This window comes from Nicotiana sylvestris, chromosome 11 (genome assembly GCF_000393655.2).
Source record: "Nicotiana sylvestris chromosome 11, ASM39365v2, whole genome shotgun sequence".
Classification (NCBI taxonomy): Eukaryota; Viridiplantae; Streptophyta; class Magnoliopsida; order Solanales; family Solanaceae; genus Nicotiana; species Nicotiana sylvestris.
In genome coordinates, this window is record NC_091067.1 from 67,718,911 (window position 1) to 67,727,426 (window position 8,516).

The following is an 8,516-nucleotide window of genomic DNA, read 5'->3' on the forward strand; positions in this document are numbered from 1 at the left end:
AGGTTAATATCCAACGATATTTCAAGTATACGGGAAGGGCCTCCCGCATGTACTACCGTATGAGTAAGGCTCTATTCAAACATCCTGACGTCATCAGGATCAAGATTAGACTCAGATTCGTAATCATCGACCACGACACCTTTTCCCCTCTCTGCGGCCAAAGAAGAAGCACGACCTAGTCCAGAAGATGAAGGCCCGCCCAAAGTAACAGTAGTAGCCTCAGGACTCTGACTCCCCGTCGCAACAGCCTGTTGGTCACTTATAACGACCGGGGTCTCTGTCGATGGATTGGTCACGGAAACCAGCTCTGCCTTTGCGGACGAGTTAGCATCGTTCCCCGTCTCAGACTCCATCAAGGGGATGCTGCCCTCTGAATACACCACGGCTGACGGAGCCATTTTGGACTCCACTCGTCGTCTCTTTGATGTCCCCTCACCATCCTCAGGATAGGAAGGCTCCTCCATTGGGCAGATAGTCGAAATCATAGCCCTATATTGAGGAATAGTTTCCATGCACACGGCTACAGCCACAGATTCAACTTGAGAAGCCTTTGCCGAAGGTCGAGCATCAGGCCTCAATACGGGCCGAGCAGAGGACGTCAACTGACGAAATGCAAGTGGAGGAGCCCTCGCCCTTTGCACTCTCCATGCTAACAATAAATGTCGTATAAGCAACAAAGCCAAATTGCAAAGTGAAAAATAGAGATTGCAGTAAAGCTACTTACCAGTAAGGGGCTTATGTCCATATTTCTCATAGAAGGACGACCATTTGTGAACTCCCGCCGTATAAGGAAGAATGGCGTTCACCCATTCGCAGATATCGTCAAAAGGCACACGAGGTAATCTTGTGGCTACAAAAGCAAAAACAATTCAATACCGCCCAAAGGAAAGAGGTCGACCATCATTCCAACTAAAAGTACAAAAACATACGTGCGAAGTTCCATCTCCCAGGGAATCCCGCAAGATCCGCCACAAGGTGCTCAGTCCGCACATAAAAATAGTTTTTGTAAAAGCAACGGTTGGACCTATCGTCCATCCTCACCACCATACTCTTCGTCCCTCGATGGCGCATGTGGATCATCGTTTCCCACCGCCGACAACATTTCAACGTGGTGAGGGATCCCCCATTTGGCCCTCAGTTCTGCAATCCCAGCCTCAATCATAACAGAGGGAGTAGGTTCCGGCTCTTCTCCGGCAGGACTGTGGAAATTGTTCCACGACTTTCCAAGACGAGGAAATATTTTGGCCACCATCGGAATCCCTCATCCTCTATCACTTCCACTTCTCCAGGAGCAAGAACATCACTTTCCGACGCCGGAATTGCGGCATGAGTGTCAGCACGGGAAGAACTACCAGACATTTATATTGATTTAATAAGAAAAAGGGCTTAAGAAAAATAAGAGATTGGGACGAAAATTTCCGGCTAACCAAAGAGGATCGAAAATCTGGAAGTATCGGAAAAGAGGAAGATCTATAAAACTCTTTCAACAAAGGCAAGAAAGTGTGCCAATCAAATGGTGTTGTTCCTCTATTTATAGGGGCCTAAATTCCCTAAATGGGAAACCCAAGAGTCGCCAATCGAAACTGATAAGGGCATGAAATAGTTCAATCCCCAGGAAACGTGTGTCATAATGGCAGTAGCCACGAACAACGTTTCAAATCGAACAACGCTTCGATTCCAAACGGTCGTGACAGTCCAAAGGCATCGTTATAGCGCCGTCCTATTGCCTCAATCTAAAAACTACCTCCAAGGCACGAACAGTCAGATTTCTCCTAAGTGTTCAAAATCATAATCCGCCCGCCGGGCATACCAATAGATGACCCCGACAGATGGAAGGACTAACTGTATAGGTCAAAATCTGACCATAGTAGCCGACCCAGACGGGATCTCGCCTAAGTGGCGGGATAGTGAGGTACGTCATGACCTCCTTCGGTCTAAGCACCTACAATGTACATAAAATTAAAAACAATACTCAAGTAACGACAAAAAAGGTCACTGCGTGAAGGCGCGTCGACCAGAGAAGATAGCAAGGGTCCCAGTACAATATATAGGGGAGGAATTCTCATAGAAAGGGGGCTTTTTTCTCTTTTTGCTTTCTCCTTCAATTTCTTTCCAAAAAGGATGCAAAATTGATCATCCTCTCTATTTCATAAAAGAGAAATGACAAATAGCAATAAAGATTGAACGTTCTTATTTCCTTTTACTGATTATGTTCTCATTGATTTTTTAGATCTGGGGTTTATTATGCTTGACTAAGATTGACCTCATTATTATCATTAGTTGTTTTAATCAAAAAAGTTGTTACATCTTTTGGTCAAACAATTATCTAACGGCATAGATCTCATATGGTTTGTGACTATACACACTTCTTTATTCATAAGTCAAATATTACTCATTCAAGTTACTTTCTAGGTCTAGGTCAGAATAAGCTCCCTGTTAACTTCAGGACCATGCTTGGTAATGAACATGAAACAACAAACATTTTTGATATCCCATCTTTATTCCAGCTTGTCACTCCTTTCAACCTAAGGTTAGGTTTGTTACTTATGGGTCATTTGGTAGGAGTTGTTACAAAAATAATGCAAATATTAGCTTTATGCATTACTAATACCTTGTTTGGTACTTTTTTTCAACTAGTGTATAACTAATACTTGTATTAGTTATACATCATACTTGGTATTATCCTATGTATAAGTAATGCATAGAAAACCATGGTATTAGTAATACAAAGGCTATTAATGCATGCATTAGTATGGTTAAAGACAAAATTGTCCTTAAAATCCCTTAAAGCTAGAGAATATGGAGGGTATTTTTGTAAACAACTATTTTTCTTAATAATTGTGAATACCTAATTTTTGCGCTATTTTAACACCTCCTAAATTTATTAGTATTTTTATTATTTAATAGTTTTTTCAATTTTGTGTGTTTAATTGCGTATTTTCGATCATAAAAATACCAAAAATAGTTTTTTGTTCATTTGCACATTTTAGAAATTAACTAAATGTTCAATAGGTGAATTAATCTAGTTAATTGATCATTGGAATAAGTTATTTAATTATTTTATTTGTTTGTATAAAATTTAGTTTAGTAAGTTTGAATAAGGAAGAAATTGGACTAAATTTGAAAGATAAAATTGCCAAGAGTGCAAGATAAGGGGCTGCCATTGAAAGGGTCCGATACTACGTAGTTTTGCCTCAAAACTACGTTGTTTTAATAAGTGAATCAAGATTAAATCTCATCCATTCATCTCTCCCTCATCCAACAGTCCACAATCAATCTTCCAACTAGTTATTTAAGACTTAGAAATGCTGAAATTTTGCCCCCATTTCTCCCATAATTATTTCATCCCCCCTTTCTCTTCTCTCTCTCTTTCTCCATAACCGCCGCCCCTCCACCGCCGCCAAATATCGCCCACCGGCGGTGGACCACCTCCAAACCATCTCAAAATTTCACCATGTAATCTCCAACACCTCCTCTTTCCATATCTCCAAACCAAATCCTTTAAAACCCCCTCAAACTCCTTGAATCTTAGATCTAGAAAATTTTAACCGCCATTTTTTTGCAAAAATTCTTGAAGCTCCGGCCACTACCACCCCACAATACCTACATCAATGGATAGAGCTCCTCAAGACCTAGATATTGATGCCAATTTCACCCTGAAAATTCGGCGACCAAAATCCGACCAAATTCTGGTGACCTCCCCGAATACCCTCTTTTGGCATACCACCATTTTTTCGGCCACTTGAATTGTAATGGTAAAAATCCTATTATTTTCGTGGTTGATTTTTTTTTTAATTTTCAGATTTTATTTTGTCTATTATTAATTATTTTAGCTTTAGTTTTGAAGTTTGAAATGTTAAATTTTCTGTTTTTGCACTTGTTGAAGTAGTAAAATAATTTTTTATTGATAAAAGTGAGGTAGTGAAGAATACTTAAGAGTATATGGTACTTGTTTGGTTGTTTATTTATTGCTTCAAAACTCTTTGAGTACAACACTCAAAAGTCAAATTGTTTGGTAAGAAAATGTAGACTTTTGGATAGTGTTTGAATAAAAGTCTGTCTTTGAATAGTGGAGAGCAGATTTTGTTTGAAATATTTGACAAGATTTGAACCAGAAAGTCTTGATTTTTGAATTTAAGAGCAGATTTTGTAGAAAAATCTGTCAAAAAGATTGATTTTTAATTTTTTGAAATAGTTAGTTGTTTTGATATAAAAAGGAGGACATTCCATCTGACAGAGAGAGGTCTACACACAAAAAAAGAGGAAAAAATTAATAGCTATAATATCCCTTAGCATCTGAAAATTGTGAGCTTTTTGTGAGTTGATTTTTAAATGAAAAACTTGTTTAAGGAAAATAGAGTAGTCTTGAAAGATTTTTATGGAGTTACATAATTGTACTGTTTTCCTGAGGTATTTCTAGTTTATTTTCTTGGGTTTGAATCTGCCGGTTGTCGCTGTCTTTTGCTGTTATTGCTGCCCGTTTAATTATTTTGCTGTTGATTTTGGAAAGAGCTGACTCTGCTGTATTTGTTCTTCTTTCTGCTATCCAGGTAATTTTCGGACCATGTAAACTCATAAAATCGAGTTGGAATGAAAGATAATAATGGTGGGAAATATTAGTAGCTTCATCCTTCTATTGTAATTCATTTTTATATGTTATTGAATATTTAATAATGTTATAACGATATGTTAGTTAATTAAATAGTGTTAAGCATCTTTAATTATTTTTATTTTTATTTTTGCTAAAACATTAGATATAATTCCACTGGGCATTTGGTTGTCTGAAATGAGCATATATATAAAAATTTGAACCCGTGTAGCTATGTTTGTCCCTTTGTTGTCACCAAGCTAAGTTGTTGTTGTTGTTGTTGTTGTTGTTGTTATTATTATTATTATTATTATTATTATTATTATTATTATATCTTAAAGTCCCAATAATCTTTATTTTATCTCTTAAAAAATACTTATTTTAGTAAGGTAGTTAAGTTGTAGATTAGAAAGACAATCTGTAAACTTATTTTTGTAAATAGTTGGCTACGGATTGCAAATAGCAAGATAGGTCCAAATCTATAACATGACTTTAAAAGGCCATATCTGCAGATTTAAAGTCCAAGAGCATATGAGCTTTTGGATTTTGTCTTGGACATGAGCCCGTTTGACTCCATCAACCCAACAGTGGGCTGCCTCATTCAATATCAAGACAAGCTCACATCTTACTAGTTTTAAGCAATGTCAATTAATAATTTTCTCTCAATAGTCTCATCTTTTAAATTAGTACTCATAACAATAATTTTCTCTCATTAGTTAAGTTGTAGATTATTATTCAAATCTTTTCTTTATTTTTTTTAAATAAATAAAAGCGGACATAAGAAAAGCATAAAAATCAAATAAATCACAGTTTATCCAAGTTTAATTCAAGCCAAATGTAGTCAATAAAGCGGCCGTGCTAGAACCACGGGACTCGGGGAATGCCTTACACCTTCTCCCCGGTCAACAAAATTCCTTACCCGGACTTTGTTTTCGCAGACCAATAATAATAGAGTCAAACCTTCCCTTGAATAGGGATTCAAATAAAAGGTGACTTGGAATACCGATAAAAATCAATTCCAAATGGCGACTCTGTAAATAAAATAATCCCTATTTCAAATTTGTCACTTTAATTGGAAAAGCTCTTTAAACCACAATCCATAACATTTTACACATATCTCTTGGAGGGGTAAAAAGGGGTGTGACAATAATTATGCAATGTATTATAATTTTAATACACCACACCAAACAGTAGATAAGAAATAATATCTGCATAACTAATGATTGCATTGCCAACCAATGCATTACTAATACACCTTATTCCGCACTATTCTTATACACCCTACCAAACGACTCCTTATTGAGTACATGAGATCGGTTGTACTCATACTACACTTCTGCATCTTGTGCGCAGATGTTGGATGCTGATGTTGTTGTGTACGACGAGAGATGGATTTGAAGATGTACCTGCGTTCCGGTCATAGCTGCATCTTGATCTTTGTAGCTCTAGAATTCTAATCTGTTCATGTATATTTCAAACAGATGATGTACTTTATTTCAAACCATCTTTGTAAATTCTAAATCTTAGTCGTTCATGATTTGTACTACCAGTCCTTAGAAATTTCTTGTATAATTGTTCAGTTGTATTATTATTTCTTCTCTTAATAAATATCATTTGAACTGGTTTATTGTTACTGGCTTACCTAGCGGGTTGGGTCAGGTGTCATCACGACTAGTTGAATTTTGGATCGTGACACTTAATTACTTTAAAGAGAAGACCATTAGAGGTGCTTAGTGTCCTCAAAATGGTAGTTGTCTAAGAAATGGTAAAAGAGCTTCTCCATCTAACGTGATTTATAGTTTAGGACGAACTTATAACATAACCGTTGCTTACCAAATATATATGTCTTGCGCATAAACCAAAAGATGATGACATTGATGTAAGATGGGAGAAACATTCAAGTGCCCTTGTGGTATGCTTATTGCTTATTTTGGGGTGCTCAAAGATCTTTTCCAATTCAAGAAGTATGGGTTGTTGTTCATGTCCTCTTGTAATATTTAATATGTGCTAAACACATCTAGAGATATTCTGGAATAATAGAAGTTTAGTCGCTCTCTTTTTTTGCAGCATGAATAAGCATTAAGTGAGCGAGGAAAACGGTTTGTGGGTGGGGGAAAAGCAAATGAGATAAGAGTGTTACTTATGTGAATAGATAAACAATGAAGAGCTGTCCTCCCATTACTCCTAATGTTTCTGACATTTTTGGGTTTTTATTATTCTCTTGTTAAAATTATTTCCAACTTCCCGACTTATTTCAATTTTGCTCTTTTAGTTCTCATCCAATTAGGGATCATTCTCTTGTAGGTTCCTTAGGCTATTGCTACACTAACAGATTCCATACATGGTGTAGAGATGCAAAGATATCTTTGATAGTTGTCTAAATATCTTACTTGATGGACAAGAATGTCTCGAGTAAATTTTATTCATGATCATTGAACTTTTGTATTTGTTATCCAAAAGTTTTTATTTTTTTTTGTTACGTAAAAATTATTCAACTTCATGTTCATTACACAAAAATTACTTTTGTTTCTTTTGTTACACAAAAATCATTTTACTTTGCTCTAGTTATCACAAAAGTCACATTTTTACTTGAAAAGTCTATTATGCCCTTAATATTATAAAAACATTCATATTTATGTAAGACCTTCTATATTATATACTATATAATATATTTTAACTATGCATTTTATTTATAAATAAAATAACTTAATATTATTTTATTTATTATTTTTATAATATGTTCGTATATTTAATTTTTTCTTAATGTTAATTTTCAAAATATATTAGTAGCGTTATTAAATTTGTCAGTAACTTTAATATATATATTAGTAGAGAAATAAATCGGCACGTACATTTTTGTGAGAAAATTCGCAGGTAAACAAACAAAGGAAATGAGGAAAAAATCATATGTTAATCTGAAGGAAAATTCCTAGGTAACTCTACATGCGAATTTAGCTGGGGATATTTTCTTGGGGATTTACCTGGGCAATTGGTTATTTGGAAAATTATACTACTAGACAATAAGAACACAGTAATAATCCCACTAGTGAGGTCTGGGGAGGATAGAGTGTACGCAGACCTTACCCTTACCCATGAGGGTAGAGAGGCTATCTCCGGGAGACCCTCGGCTCAAAAACGAAAGATCTGTAACAACAACATAAAACATACAAACAAGATCAGCACCATAAGTGACAACAAATAAGTGGGAAGGACAATAATTATGACAATAATAAAAATTGAAAAAAATATAAAATAAAAGTAAAAAAATTCATAATAATAATGATAAACAAAAAATAGAAAGTGTGATGGAACAATAACCGCTAGCGGTCCTATATAAAACACTATCAGATTAGCCAGAGCAATGAAGAAAAACGCTCAACTACCCCCTAACCTACAACCCTAATGTTCGACCTCCACACCTCCCTATCCAGGGCTATGTCCTCGAAAATCTGAAGTTGTGCCATGTCTTGCCTTATCACCTCGCCCCAATATTTGTTAGGCCGCCCTCTACCTCTCCTTGTACCCGAATTTATACTAATAGAAATTTAGAAAAAAAACGTCCAAAAAAATCAACCAAAGTTGGTCGGTAATGACCAATAACCGTCCGAAAATGCGACCATTAATGTGTGGTCGGTATTTTGAAGGTTAGAAGGTCATACCAATCAAAGTTGGTTGGAAATTACCGGCCAACTTTGATCGGTCAATTAAATTCAAATAAAAAAAAAGAATTGCTGAAAAAAGTTATTTTATAACGCTACTAATATATCTTGAAATTTAGTAGCAATTCATTTGTTAAGGAAAAGAGATAGGAAAGTTATTTTATTTGAATTTTGATGTTTTTTTTTTGCTTCTTATCGTTCTTATTAGCAGTTGAAGGGTGTCTGGAATGTAAAAATTGCACGGGGTGCCCTATTTGGTCTCCCCCATT

General features: G+C 35.7%; 1 long non-coding RNA gene across 1 annotated transcript; it reads left to right on the top strand.

The window, feature by feature from the left end:
• Positions 1–3,324: 3,324 nt before the first annotated feature.
• Positions 3,325–4,832, top strand: LOC138882343 (uncharacterized). The gene is made up of 2 exons (XR_011403912.1): positions 3,325–3,755; positions 4,551–4,832. It is a non-coding gene; the product is annotated as an uncharacterized lncRNA (long non-coding RNA).
• Positions 4,833–8,516: the final 3,684 nt, after the last annotated feature.